The sequence below is a fragment of the Typopeltis vanoorti genome, chromosome 4 (assembly GCF_054136105.1).
Source record: "Typopeltis vanoorti isolate ZY-2024b chromosome 4, IOZ_Tvanoo_1.0, whole genome shotgun sequence".
NCBI lineage: Eukaryota > Metazoa > Arthropoda > Arachnida > Uropygi > Thelyphonidae > Typopeltis > Typopeltis vanoorti.
In genome coordinates, this window is record NC_143552.1 from 106,188,479 (window position 1) to 106,204,418 (window position 15,940).

Sequence of the window (15,940 nt, forward strand, 5' to 3'; positions counted from 1 at the left end):
TTTATCCTGACAATTTTGCTTCTTTCTCTCTCTCTCTCTCTCTCTCTCTCTCTCTCTCTCACACACACACACACACACACACACTTTTTAAGCAACTGTTTCGTTTAACAATTAAAAGGTTGAATGGTGTTATTTCTGGATGTCTAGAAAGAACTTGGAAACTTCAATTCACAAAGAAACTTGTAAAGTAAACCATGATCCTTAAAGAAATTAATATTAGTTTTGTTGAACGGCTCATATGAGTCATTTCAAAAGTTTCACTCCTGCTGTTAAACCAAACACTTATTTAACAAAATACATTTACAAGTTTTTAATGTAATCTACATTCCTCATCAGTGCTACCCAATGTTATCTTGTTATATGCTTGTCAGCAAACCTTGTTTGCCAATGCATTTAATAAGATGGATTCACTTCAGTAAAAACCTTGTCAACGGTAATGAAATACTTTTTTATGGAGTGGTAAACTAAGAAGAACTTACCATCAACAAAATTAAATACTTCACATGAAACATGTAGCTGAATAATATGATGCTAAATAAGGACTTCCAACCATGAACATGTCAGGTCTTTTAATGCAAACTTTTGGTCACAAATCCCTGTCAGAAACTTCCTATAATACATTGCTTCACAGCTGACCTGGCAGCAACCCTGTCCATTATCATCACTCATTCCTGTCATAAGCCATTATCATCATTAACTTAACTTTCAAATGTTGATGCTAATACTTTTTTTTTTTTTGAGGAAGAGAGGTTGAATGTTTCTATTGCAAGGACTGATTCATAAAGTTTGGCTCAATCTTATATCCATTTTTATCTATGGAAACAGTGCAACAGTTCTGCAGAAAATCTAAAAATTACCACCTATGTGTCATCCATGGCTGTTAATGATATCTGCTACTTTTTGGATTATGTTTAATGCTTGTCTGACCATCACTGAAGTGAGATGCCTACTGCGACACTGTGTTGTGGTGCACTATCTCCACAAACTTTAAGTAAAGTATTGTGAATCTCAGGCACGATATTATCCAAGTCCAGTTTTTCCTCCATTTTGAAGTCTTATTTTGCAGAACTCCAGCAGTGGACAATGGCTGATGATGATGATGCCAAGCATGTGCAGCAAACAGAACTTTTGAAATGACCCTAGTATTTGTGTGTGCAATATTCAGATTCAGGAAACATATTTAAGTTAATATGAAAATAAATATTTTTTTAATTGCAAGTTTAATACAAATTCTATAATTAAGAAAGTGGTATATTGCACATATTTAATAATTCTTGTAGGTTGTTTCACAATGATAAATTTCAAGCAAAAATAATTTTTTTTTTAAATAAAAAACACTGCTGATCATATTACAAGATTTAGATAGTTTTATTTCATGTAATTTATTTCAAGTTCTCAATGTTTAAAATTAATTTTAACTGAAGCCCAAATATACATTAAACAAACATTGATATAAAGAAGGCTGCCTAAAAAATAATAAGTGATATATAAATAATTAATGACATATTTGACAAAAATTTCTGACATATTTGAAGTGAAAAATGATGCAAAATTTTATTTATTTTTTTTTGTAAATTCAAATGTAATATGATGATTTAAAAGAATATACATAAAAACAGCTCTTTGTAAAGAAATCTAAAAATCCCCTCTCCCCTTTCTTTCTTGCACTGAATGCAATTTCCATTACTGGCTGTGAGCATAACTGAATAAATCCAAAAGCTGAGGCATTATGATGATGAGATGCCAATGGGATATAAAACTAAAATAAAACATTAAAACAAAAGGAACTGATTTAAAATTATAAATAATACCAAGAAATAAGAAATAAAGGGAAAAATTCATCTATATTAGTTTAAGCATAGTATATAATGAAAGCTAAGGAGCATTATTACTATGCTTAAATTAGGGCTTCAGAAGCACAACCCCAATTTACATTACTCAATACACAGGTTGGCCCATAAGTCATAAAGGGATTTATTAATTATTTTTATTTATTTTATTTATTTCTTGTTATTTCATTTCTTTCTTATATTTATTTCTTGTTTCTTGTTTGTATTATTGTATAATGAAAAATGAAATACAGAACTTGGAGATTTTTTAAAATTAGTTATGAGTTATTCACATTTTAAATCCCTTCACAACTTATGGGCCACTGTTTATATAAACAGGAATACCACAGAGATCAGCACGGGCCAAAGAACCTGCTGTTAACTACTGTTTACCAAGAAATATTTGAGCAAATGAGGTTCTAAGATTAAGTTTCTGAGTTTTTTTTTAAATTATTATTTACACATATAAATAATAATTAACAGTAATCTTACAATTATCTAACAGGAGGCATGACACCATTTTATGGAACCAATATATAAACTGTGTGCACTCTGACTGATTTGCCTGTATAGAGGATGAAAAAACCCAAGCTTTCCAAGTATGGCCAACTCTGCTACTTCCATATGAGATTGGTTATCTTATCTCTAAATTGGAAAAGCCCACAAAGATTAATCTTGTCATGACAAGAACTGAACTGGAAAAAAAAAAAAAAAAAAAAAATATATATATATATATATATATATATATTTGTATCATAATTTGCTGGACAAATTCTGTATCAATCTACCAAATGGCAGTCTAATACAATTAATATTTCATGATTACTTTCTATCAACAACTTTCTCTTCTAAACTGGTCAGTCAGATTTCTGATTTGATTAGTGATTATTCCAAACTGCATTAACCCACTTATATCTAGATGCTCTTCTGAATCTTTCACTCCTACTTTAGTTAAGAATTTTTCATCTCTAATTACCATTACCATCATTTTTAATATGGTTTTCTGCAACTGATGCAATCTGTTGTACTAATTTCCAATCTTATTTGTGGTCTCCTCACTCAGATCAACTATTTTATTTCTAAACCAAATCCATAAGTTAGAAAATAAATTAGAAAATAAATTTGAATCTGCAGCCAAAAGGCTGCAGATTCAAATCCCGCTGTGGGCATGGATGTTTGCGATTGTCTGTGAAAATACTAGTGGTGGTGGTCGATAGATGGCATTGGTGCAGTTGGTGGATTGAGTGGTGGAGACAGAGATGTAGATGCCCTCCCTCGATGAGTCTGTGGACTCGCTGGAGGGATCACATAATAATAATAAAATTGCCTTCCCCATTCAGGATGTAGCTGATATTTTCAATGTTTCCATTTTTTGTAGTGTCTCTTTTTATTGCTGATTTACATAAATTTATTACAGCAGTTATTCCATTTAGTTAGGAAAACGTATAGACTTGTTTTTACTATTAAATAAATCTAATACATCATTTGTATAAAGTAAAAAAATTAAGATTAACATCTCCAATTTCAATATCAAGTTTAATGCAAATTCCCTTCATAATGTGATCCATATATCAGTGATCACTGGTTTTGTCTTGATTGACCGTTTGTTATTTATTATTTATTCTTTTTCTAACTGCTTTTTTAGTTTTTTTTCCATGAGTGCTTCTGCAAAGAGTTATTTGTTGCTGTGCAAGCTTCTCTTTGTGCTAACAGAATGCTGACTAACTCAATTCTCCAGGAAGATGTTCTGAATTTTTTTCCAGGTGCGAGTTCACCGTCTGGACCATCTGCTAATCCATTTGTGGTGGGATGAAAAGGTGATGTATTGTAATTCCTTATTCTGCTTCCCCCCCCTTCCCATTTCACCAGATGTGAAAGCAGTGTCATTGTCTGAAACTAATAAGTTTGGAATTAGTACATGGCAAATCTCTCTCTTAAGAATCGGATTACTGTTGGAGATGAAATTGATCAATGGATGTCACGTGCTTCCAGCAATTTTGAGTATGATTCTACCAATATTAGGAATATACATAACTGAGACCAAAGTCTCAAAGTAATGTTCTGTTGGAAGAGTTTCATGATAGCAGGGTGGATTCTAGCTTCTGTTCTTTCAGCACAATTTGTAACCATTTCTTCAATTTCTTTATCTAACCAGGGCCACCATGTGTATGAATGGGCAACTTCGGTTGTTCTGATACCATGATGAACTCAATGTAGTAGCTTTAGAACTTCTTTATCAATGCATTTGGGGAATCACCACTCTAGTTCTCCTTAGGAAACATTTATGATACACTGAAAGTGCATCATAGAGATGCATATATATATACAGTAGCAAACAAATTAATCCGAACACTCACATTTTAAAGAAAAATTTTAATTTTGCAAGAAAATAAGCATAAAAATTAAACTTCAACTTTACCTAATAAATTATATGTGCTCCTCTGTTCCTAATAAGTTCATTAATTCACTTAGACACAAACCCTACCAACACAGAACACATTTTTCTTATTCCTGTATCTCAAAACCATATTTTTATAATGGATTGTATTATGTTATCCTTTGTATCACCATTTAATTTTCCAAGTTTCTTTTTTTTCACTATGGCACACAAATTTTCTATTAGGTTAATGTCAGAAAACTTAACTGGCTATTACTGAAGCAACTGAATGTTATGATTTTTGAGAAACTCTGTCACTTTTTTTTTTTTTTTTAAGTGTCATATGGAGTTAGATCCTGTCAAAAGATGAGTTTTTTTGTCTTTCTGGATCTTTGGGACCATTCTCATCTAAAATATTTTTATGTACTGGTCACTTTTCATCATCCCATCAACAGGCAAAAGTGATCCTTGAGCATCATGTGTAAAACAATCCCAGAATATCTTTTTAGTTGGGTGTTTAGGAGCTCGAAGGTAGGCAGGAGTAGTCTTCTCAGCCACTGTTTTCCAAAAAAAAGTGTACTCACTCTCCTTGGACAAAGAAATGGCGCTCATCTTAGAATATGACTTTCTTCCACTTCTCAACAGTCCAATCTTTGTAATTTTGCCCGCTGGGGCCTCTTTTTCTGCATAGCCTTCATCAACAGTTGTTTCTTTTTTGGTCTGTGGGCAGTCTTCCCTGTTTCAACAATCTTCAACAGACTGTCATGTCAGAAACCACTGAAGAGACCTCAATAAAGGTCGAAACTAGTCTGGGTTGTGGCCCTTCCCTTAATGCATAACATTAGACATATCTGCAAGGAGATGTGTTTTGCATTATGGGAGCTACTGAGATAGGAGTGATAGTATCTTGCTCCACCTTTGCAAGGAATCGCCCTGGTGTTGTACCACCTTACCCCAGTCCTGAAGATACTTTCAGGCGCAAACTTTGTTTGCTCACACTTGGATAAAGGATTAAACTAAATTTATTATATTATTATCATCAAAAAAAAAACTTTCAACATTAATCCCACTAGCAGCAAAGTCTCTATTTAAGTCTACAGCAGAACAATCTTGGATTCGTTTTGCTTTTCCTAACTAGTAAATTATCTTGAGTAAGTATAATTCTCCTCTTTCACCCACATTTTCTTGTCTGTCAGGAGAAAAGGTACTTGTCTCGGTAAACCACTTTAAAATGAAATTAACAGTACCCAAACCAATACCACCCTCACTGGCTATTTGTCTTTGAATCATGGATGTAAGCTGAGAAAGAGCACATATTTTTGAGCACTTTCTTGGAGATATATCCATTTTATAGCTACACAAAATGAATAAAACACTACAAATATCAACTTGTTTACACTATTAAAAACACACAACACTATTAATAAACATTGTAGAGACATTTAAAACATGCAGCACTCAACCAAAATAGTGAACTAAAACCAAAACCGAAAATAGTACACTGAAACCAAAACCACAAACTTGACGAAAATTCAGTTTGTTTGGATTAATTTGTTCACTACTGTGTATATATATGTGTGTGTGTGTGTTTCCTAGTTATTGTCAACATTAACTGAATCGCATGTTAAAGTATGAAAAAAAATATTATTTCTCACTTTAACTAGTTAATGTTCACATTAATGGGTAGAGCATAGTATATGTCCAAAAAACATTAAAATAAGCTCCCCATGCATGCTCATCCAATGTCCCGCATCTAAAATCCCAGCGAAGCAAGATTTTAAATTAAATAGTTTTGTGATAATGAAAGAAAAATATTGGTTGTTGACAGAAGATGTCAAACAAATCAAATTCATGAATAAAAGGAATGTCATTCAGTTTTAGTAGTTGTGCTTTGTGAAACAGATGATGGGTTTTACAAATTAGGGACAAAAAAGTGGTGGTTTGAAGAAATTATATAGCCGATGACAGTTCAGTTATGCAAGGAAAAAAGTCCTTGAAACAGCTGCAATATCTCAGTCTCTTGGTACTGGGCAAGGATATCGAAAATGTGACAGCAAATCTAAATGCTTTACAAGAATCTGTGAGTGCCGTAAAAATAATTTACTATGCAATTTGAAATGCCATTAATTGCTAAGCTGTACTAATAAATAAATAATCGAAATTGTCAGAATGAAGCCTGCAATTATTTTTATAGTAATTTCAATTTTGAATTTGTTTTCATTTAAAATGTTTGTCCTTTGATTTAAAATTTAACTATGTTAAATTTTCTTGTACTTTGTATTTTCTTTATTTTTCTAATAAAAGTGTCTAGTCACCTAATCTAACCTAACGTTACACAAATAAGATATAACTTGTTGATAGTAAACTGCATATGTAAAATACATCATATGAGAATATGATAGGTGCCCATTAGGTAATCTGTGTGTTTGAGATAAAATTTGAACTTTATCTAATGATATTTAGTTAATGCATACATTAACTAGTTAGTTTACACATTATCTAAGTAAAGTATAGAGTACATTTCTGTTTTTCAACTTTAACTGAAAGGTACAGGTAATGTGAACATTACCTAGGGAATCTGCAGATTAACAGAAATTCACACATTAGCATTAACACACACACACACACACACACACACACACATATATATCACTGGTGTCGCGTGATCATTTCAGTTGGGGGTGCTGTCATGTTTTTCAGGAGGGGGTGGGGGAGCTTGGAGACAAATAATTACATCAATAAACATCTTTTAACTTTTTTTATGTAATTATTTGTCGATGTAAACTATAAATACATTATTTTCATTTTGCATCGATTTTAATGATCTTTAATTCTTTGAAAAAAAAAAGGTATTCAGAATTAATAGTTTTTAACACAATTTCATATATTAAAAATTTGACCGGCATATTTTATTAAAAATCAACCAATTAATTAATCCTAAATTAAATTATTTCAGTTTAAAAGCAAAAAAAATCATCAAAATAACAAGTAAAATAAAATTAAATTATATACAATTACCTTTTAAAAATGTATTTTTTTGTTTAAATTTGTTTCGCTATAAATTTACATTTCCCACTTCACTCTGTAACTTACTAGACGGAGGGCAAACAAACCAGTCACTGTTCACAAATCAGAAAAAGATGAACCAAAAACAGGAACATGTGTTTTATTACTGCAATAAAACACGTATCATAAAATTTTAAGACAGACAAAGCATTCCCAGGGTCGAGGGTGTAAGATTACATATCTCAATCAATTTTACGATTATAATTTGTGGAATTTTTTAATTGATCCCAGGGGAAGTGTCCTCCCCCCTATGGATGCCCATGACCGTGTGATTGCATTTTATCGATGTATGAAATTTTGAGAGGGCATAATGCATCAGCACTCATCTTAATTGGTCCAATGCAATTAATTGCAGGATAACTTGAATACTTCTGCATAAAGTGGGGAAACAATCTGTTTTATGATTGATTAGAAAACAACAATGAAGGAGAATGCTATATTTGGTTGGTATATTTAATACTCAAAGATGAAAATATGTGAACCATCATTTATAAGACATGTGAAAATAGGAAGGAATAAGTGTGAGTAGAAACACTTTCATTAATGGTAAACGAATAATTAATTATTATCATTTGTGATATGTGTGTCCTATAAGTTGCTGGATAGAGCGAATAACACGATCCTATAAATTCTAAACATGAATAAGTGAATTTATGATGGCATAATTAAAAAAAAACTTATGAGTGAGAGAGAGAAAGTATTGCAGGAATAAATATGGTTTGATGGAGCAGCAAATAATCTCGTAAAATTTGTTGTACATGTTATGTCTATTTCTCTGGTTTGTGTATATTTCGTTCCGTTTCCCAAGAATTTTATTTTGTTTACTGAGACTCAGTATACATAACATCCAATCATTATCAGAATTATCCACATTTTTTTTTTTTTTTTTTTTTTTTTAGCATCAGTGCTTCTTCTGGCTTATCAATCTCACATATACTGGTATTTTGTTGTAGATCAACAATGTCTCATAATACACAGAATATTCACTTTTATTCAGGAACAGATATTTTTTACTGTCTGTTGTTTCAGAAGACTAGAATAAAAATGTCTCTATACCGTTAAAAAACTTTGCAACCTCAACAGATTCTATACTGCACAAGCAAAAGAAAAAACAATTAGCATTTTTCTCCTAAAATCCACTTTCAAATTTTCAGTTCCAGAAAACACTGTAACAGCTGTTTGTAATAAAACCATCGGATATAGTAATCTCTCAACTCATGACAACATTCAATTGGATTGGTTGACACAATAACCAATCACAGTCGCTAGGTGCTGAGTGAGCTCAAAATTTAAGCTCACCTAGTCACACCTTCTAAGCGGTTTAAAAATAATACAACACTAAGAATCTGCTGCACCTCTTTACATCTCTTCAAATGGCTCAAAGGTGTATGCATTTTGAAAGCACACCCGGGCTATTAACACAAATGTGATGCAATGTTTACGCGGTGAAAAGCGCCTTCTTCATGAAGCACTAATACTTTATTATCCTCGTGAAGAGGACAATGAAGCATTAGTACAGTATATCATGTTCAATTTTAGGAATCGTGCAGGAAGTATGCAAGCAATTGGGAGAGTCTTTAACGGGAATAAATGCAAAAATATAATATCGGTGATACTGATATTTCGTGGATGAGCACCGCACACCTAGCACACCCGGAATATTCGCCCCTGATATATATATGTTTGTTTGTTTTTTAATTTTTATGATGACCCTTGTATATGCTTGTATATGCTTGTAATTCCAGTGGAGAAGTTGTTATGCCTTCCAGTGAACTATGTAATACTTCCCATAATACTCTTGATAGTATATTGTACTATTTTGTGGCTTCAGCTATATGTTTTGCTGAAAGTAGACTATCTGGATCTATGTTTCTTAGGAGAAGCACATCTACTGAGGCAGGGAAATTTAGTTTGGTTGACAGTAATCATAGTCTGCTACATGCACTGGCATTCTGATGTTTTTTCCAGGATCTGTAGACTAGGGTGTAATTGTACATTCCCAGTATTAATGCCCATCGCAGCATTTGCAGTGACATGTCTGGGATTGGCTCTTCTCTTCTATAGTAACCCTAACATGAGTTGGTTATCCATCACGATGTTCACCTGTCTTCCAAAAGTATATTGATGGAACTTCTCGATCCTGAACATGAGGCAAGCACTTCTTTGTCAATATGTGCATAATTTCATTCATGTGTATGCAATGCTCTGGAGCTTCTGATGTATCAGGGATTGTGTGCAAATGTGCTGCTCCTAAACCATAAGGTGGATGTGTCACAAGCTAGGATTGTAGTGGGTCAATACTCAATCAGATACAAGCAGCTCTTTTATTGCTCTGAATGTTTTCTGTTGTCTTCTACCCCATGTCCACTGGCATTCTTTTTTAATAGCTTGTAGAGTGGCTCACATATGGTTGCTTTCTCAGGAAGAAATCAGTCACAGCAATTTACTAATTCTAAGAATGCTTCTAATTTGTTTATTTTTTGGGAATTGATAGCTTTTACTTTGTCACTGGTCAGCTGTACTCCATGTTCATCTAGTCTATAACCAAAATATTCTATTGACAGCATAGCAAATTCACACTTAGTACCATTGATGTACAGTCCAACATCGACTAGTCTTTTCGGGACTCTTCCTACTCATGGCGAAAGTCAGTAGTATGTCATCCAAATATACAATGACATGGGGATTCCAGCAAGAAGTGCTTCCATAATTTGTTGAAAACAGGCCAGTGCAGAGGCCACTCCAAATGGTAGTCTCTTGAATAGGACTTTAATAATGGCATTTAATGCCAAGATGTTTGTTGTTTGACATTTTTCTACAAATATCTGTGATCCAGAGTATTTTAATAAGCAGGCGCATCTTTTTTCTACTTGTATCTGGGAAATATATGATTTCTGAATTCAACCTTGGTATCTCATCTGGGTCTGACTCCCACTGATGAGAATCCAATAATGGTTGAAACCAGTCTGGGTAGTGAACTTTACCATAATGCACAGCAATATAAACTTATGAAAAGAAATATGCTTTGCATTATGGGATCCTAAGGCAACTAATATTATTATTACATAACACCCCCAGGGAGTCCAAAGACTCATCGAGGGAGGGCACCTACTCTACAACTCTGTCTCCACTAATCGCAACTACTTTCATTATCTACACCAACGCCATCTACTGCCTACTACCACCACTACTATTTTCACAGACAATCACAAACATCCATGCCCACGATGGGATTCGAACCCGCAACCTTTTGGGTGGAGAGCAGATACGCTAACCACTTGGCCAACCAGGTCGGCATGAAGCCATCAGTCTTGATATGCATGTAGCATAGTCATGATATTTCATACACAAATTGTTTGCTTACACTTGGATAAAGGATTAAACAAGAATATAATTTCTTTGCAAGTTTAATTCAATTACAAGTTGTAGGTAGATTAACAGTCAGAAGAACTCTAAAAGGCACTGGAGGAAAACCATTGACAGATTTGTTAAAACATAAACTGAATCGCATAGCACTGTCAGTCAGGAAACTGATTATGATGATTAAAAAAAAAAAAATCGAATTTTGTACTTTTTATTTTTAGGTATAATTCATCATTTTTATTTTCAATGTTTAATACAAAACACAAAGAGTATGGAGTACTTCCCACAGCATTTCTCCCAACATCTGCATTTTGAGCTGATGGTCTTCAGTAGCTAACCACTCTAAACATCATGCACAGCTACCCTATCCTCTAAAGCCTGATGACCTTCATTCACAAGTAATTGCCAAGCCAATGAATATAACAGAGTCATCTCTCACTGTAGTGAACTACATGCAGGGATTATGGAAAACAGTTTGTTAAAACAGGTTTGATATAATGGACTTTCCTTAGAATAGCATTATGCCTACAGATAAGGATTTAATGTAGTTTTTAGAATGAACAAGTTTGTATGATAGTGTTTGATGTAGAGTTTGAGATCAACTATATTATTAAAAGGCATCTCCTAACTTTTGATAATCATTGATCTTGTGTTTTCTCTACAAAGAATGGTGGCAGTTTATGGAATTCCTCATGATACGTAGTCACTCTGATGAAATGATATCTCAGAACAATGAAATTTCTGTGTTTTTGAAACACAGTTACCTGTCATTTCTTCATGCCAATCTGCAATACTAGAATTAAAATCTCTTCCCCACAAATGATTGTCCTTCTATTGTTCATTATACCAGTTTGCCTATATGGGTTCTTTTCTTCATCATCCACATTTCCAGCTATAGTAATATGTAATCTAAATATCTCAACTAATTTATAATAGCCTGTTTCAAAAACAACTGCCATTATTTCTCATTTGCACCTCCATCTTCTATAGGCATAATTCCTGTAGTATCATAGACGGTAACATCCTCCCTCCCTTCTTGCTGTTCTTCATGAAACCTACTACATCTTTTCTTGCAAGGATATTATCTCCATTCATTTGTTATTCACTTACAAATTGTTAGTATAACAATTTGTAAGTGAATAACAGGGCCAATCACTGGGCCCTGTTATTCACTTACAGGGCCCAGTTGCAGTGATTGGCCCAATCACTGCAACAATTTCATTCCCTTTATTTCTGATACTTAGGCATTCACAAAACAGAACCAAGTACCTCACATTTTTGGTTCTATAACACGCCTACTTATGCCACCTCACAGTTGAGAATTCCCTCATGATCACGGTTTTCATCAACATTTGATCACTATTCCATAATTCTCTGAAATCGAAATGTCCCCCCTCCAATCCAATGAAATCTTACAATCCATGGAATATCGCACTTTTTACAAACTAACACTTTCTCACTTCTCTTTTTTGTCCTCTTCACATATATCTGCCAACATTCCCCCAAGAAAACAAAACAACTTAGAGAAATATGGATCATTCAATACTTCTCAGTTACAAATTATTTACTTGACAAACCCCTGTGTAACTAATACAATAAATGAAATTCAACTTAAATACACAGACAATATCATCACATATTAATCAAAATAAATTCTTATTTACTGCCATTCTTACTACAACATTCTTTCAAGAGTCGTGTCCCACATCTCAGATAAGCTAACATTTTTGTAGTATAGCAAGGTCCATTAACTGAACTTCAAGAATTTATCACTGAAATCAATGTTATTCACCCAAGTATTCATAGAGTCTACCCATGACTAATTCTAGTAATCTATTCCACTGACTTACTACTCTCCATGCCAAAAATCTAGTCCTTCATACCCTTGATTATCACACACTTACAGGATCTCTAGAAGTGACCGATTGTTCTCTCCCATCCAGTCATGTATTGAAAAATTTCTTTAGCATCTGCTGTATAGAATGCTTTTAATTGATTTATAAACTTTTATTAACTTTTCTGTCACATCTCCTCATTATCTATCAGCAAAACTTTGTAACTTATATATCTTCAGCCTATCCTCAAAGGGTAGACACCACAAACCAGTCAATTGTCCCTGAATCATCCATCATCTCAAAATTCAACACCAGCACACAGTCCAAGACTTTCATCCACTGAAGCTCCACAGACACATCAAAAACAAGAAACAGCACCTAAAATTTGTTTTTTAACTAATTATGTTCAAGGCACAGGGCATTCTGTCCTATTCAAAAGCTTTTTTTTTTAAACACAAATTAGTACACATCTAGTTTCCGTCATCAGTTATGATACTTAAGTTTAATGACTATTGAAGTTTCTGAAACATCAGGACATGATCAGCACACTATCCTAATCTAGAAAGATCCTATGGATCATGTTGTTAGACGAAGTAGGGCTGCTTAACATTATTCATCTGTTTCCCCCCCCCCTCCATACACACACACACACACACACCAAATAACTTTTATCACACCTGATTAGGGCTTCAGTTATAATAAGACGACTATGTTACTCTACTAAAATTCATGATTTTATGCCTGAAATATTTATCTATTATACATATGTGCTTATATTTTCAATTTTCAGTATGAAAACTGAAACGTATGACATGCCAGGCAAAATTTTACGACAAACAACTTTTGCTTAGTCAGTCACCTGTTATTATTATACATTAATATCAAACATGTTTCAATGAAGAAACAGTCATGATACTTCATGAATTTTATCAACAACAGCATTCCCTTCTCCTATATACAAGGGCATCCTCTTCTAATACTACCATTTTTGTAGTTGACCATGAATGCTGTTTTCTACTGCTTGCACTTCAACTAATTGCTAGATAAAGAGATACAAGACTAGGATGTTCCAACATAAAAATGTGCACAAATTCACATGGAGAGAAGAGGCAAGGAATAAGAAAAGTCTCATTGACTATGTTATTGCTGATAGTGATATTTTCTTGTTATTGTTGATAGTGATGATGCAGGACACCAGAATGTACAGAGGATTTGAAATTGGAAGTGATCACTATTTAGTCTTGAGCAGGATATAATTTAATTTCACATTGAAAAGAATAACATGTAAGAAAGTTTTAAAACGAATAAAATTAAGCAGCTCTCAGATGTGAACTGCAGACTAAAATACACAAAGATTATTGAAGAAAAAATGAAAGAGTTTGAAAACAGGAATCAAACCTTGGAGATTCAGTGCCAAGCCTTGAAGAAAGCCCTGATTGATTCAGCTAGAGAGGCATGTGGTGAAGTTGTCTGCAAGGATAGAAAAATTAGAACTCCATGGTGGACACAGGAAGTTAAAGTCAGCTTGTGCTCTTAGACAATACAGAGACAAATGCAAGAATGCTAAACACTGTGTAAAACTAGCTAAACAAAAGTAATGGGAGGACTTTGGCAAGAATATAGAAAATAAATATCAAGAAGGTGGCAAAATATTCTGGAGGTTGTTGAATAAGCTTAGGAATGGAGGAAAGAGTGCTGTAAAAGGAGTTAGAGATGATAAAGGTGACATGAAAATGGAAGAAAAAGATATCCTTGAAGTATGGAGTAATTACTTTGAAAAACTGCTAAATGAAACAAGCAGTGATGACAGCACAGTAGTAAAAAACACTGACCAGGCATGCAGTCAGGAATACATATCCATACTTGTAGTAGAAAAAGCCATCAAAGGCTTAAAATGTGGAAAGGCAGCAGGAGTAGATGATATTCGACCAGAAATGCTGAACTATGGTGGTATAAAAGTCTTACAGTGGCTGTACTGCATAGTTCAGAAAGCCTGGACAGAGGAATGAATTCCCAATGATTGGAGTAGAGCTCTCATAGTACCCATATATAACAAGGGAAATAAAACTGAATGTGAGAATTACAGAGGTATTTCCCTACTGAGTGTTCCTGGCAAGATCTATGCAAGTATACTTGAAAAACGATTGAGAAGAATTGTGGAAGAAAAGCTGGGTGAAGAACAAGCTGGATTCAGGCCAAATAGAGGCTGTCAGGATCAGATCTTCACTTTACGACAAATAGTCAAGAAAGCATGGGAATATAACAAAGGTCTGTATTTAAGTTTTGTCGATTTGGAAAAGGCATATGACATGCCAAGAGAGAAGGTATTCAATAGGCTACAGTTATATGGTGTCAATGGGGCATTATATCAAGTAATACTTAGTCTTTATTTGAGTTGTAAGTCAGCAGTTAGAATTGAAGGAAGTACAGGAAGATGGTTTAATGTTAAATCTGGTGTGAGACAAGGATGCACATTATCCCCTCTGTTATTATCTATATGGATCACATTATGAAGGAAAGTGGTATTAAACATGATATCAAAATTGGAGATGTTAATGTCAGCTCTTTGCTTTATGCAGATGTTGTTATACTTCTAAATAAATCTGCTACAAGTCTGCAAGATTCTCTGACTAAATTGAATAGCTGTTGTAATAGACATGGTATGAAGATCAGCAATAAAAAGACAAAGACAATGAAAATAGGCAGAATCATTGAAAATGTCAACTGTGTTGTGAATGGAGAACCTTATAAAAGAAGTGAAACATTTCAACTACTTAGGCATGATTTTTAGTAAAGATGGTAATTTAAATATGGAAATAGACAATAGAATCAACAAAGGTGGTATGGTAGGAAGTCAACTGAATAAATTTATATGGAATAAGAGAGAAATTAGCCAAAACACTAAATTAGCTGTATACAAGACAGTGTTCAAACCAGTTTTAACTTATGGATCTGAGAGTAAAACACTTGACCAAAGACTCAGAAGTAAAACACTTGACCAAAGACTAGAGACCACAGATATGAGAGTCCTGAGAAAGATTGGAGGCGTGAACAGATGGAATCAATGGCAACATCATATTAAAAACGAGGATATTAGGAAAGAACTTGACATTGTCAGCATCCAGGAATGCATTAGCAGAGCTAATCTCAGGTGGTATGGTCACTTAAACAGAATGGGAGAGGAAGATTAGCAAAACAAGTGTTCTCTGCCAAGTTGGCAGCAAAACGATCCAGAGGAAGACCAAGATATAGGTGGATTGATACGGTACAAAGTGCCTTAGACGATAGAAATATAAGATCTGATAATGTTGGAGTTTTGACAAGTAACAGACTGATGTGGAGGAAAATTGTAGATAGGAAGTTAGTAATGATGTAATTTTTTTCATGTAGTACTATTATATCCTGTACACCCCTTGAGGGTACATGGCAGGAATTTGATGATGAAGACTAGGAGATGAGTTTCTCTCTGA

At 33.8% G+C, this 15,940-nt stretch overlaps 1 protein-coding gene across 2 annotated transcripts in view; it reads right to left on the bottom strand.

Moving 5' to 3' along the window:
- Positions 1 to 1,349: 1,349 nt before the first annotated feature.
- Hacd2 (3-hydroxyacyl-CoA dehydratase 2) overlaps positions 1,350 to 15,940 on the bottom strand; it is a 226,783-nt gene continuing 212,192 nt past the window's right edge. The window contains exon 11 of one of the 2 annotated variants that reach the window (XM_090391398.1): positions 1,350 to 1,759. The gene's annotated coding sequence lies outside the window, so the exon portion shown is untranslated. The other variant, XM_090391399.1, reaches the window with a different exon arrangement.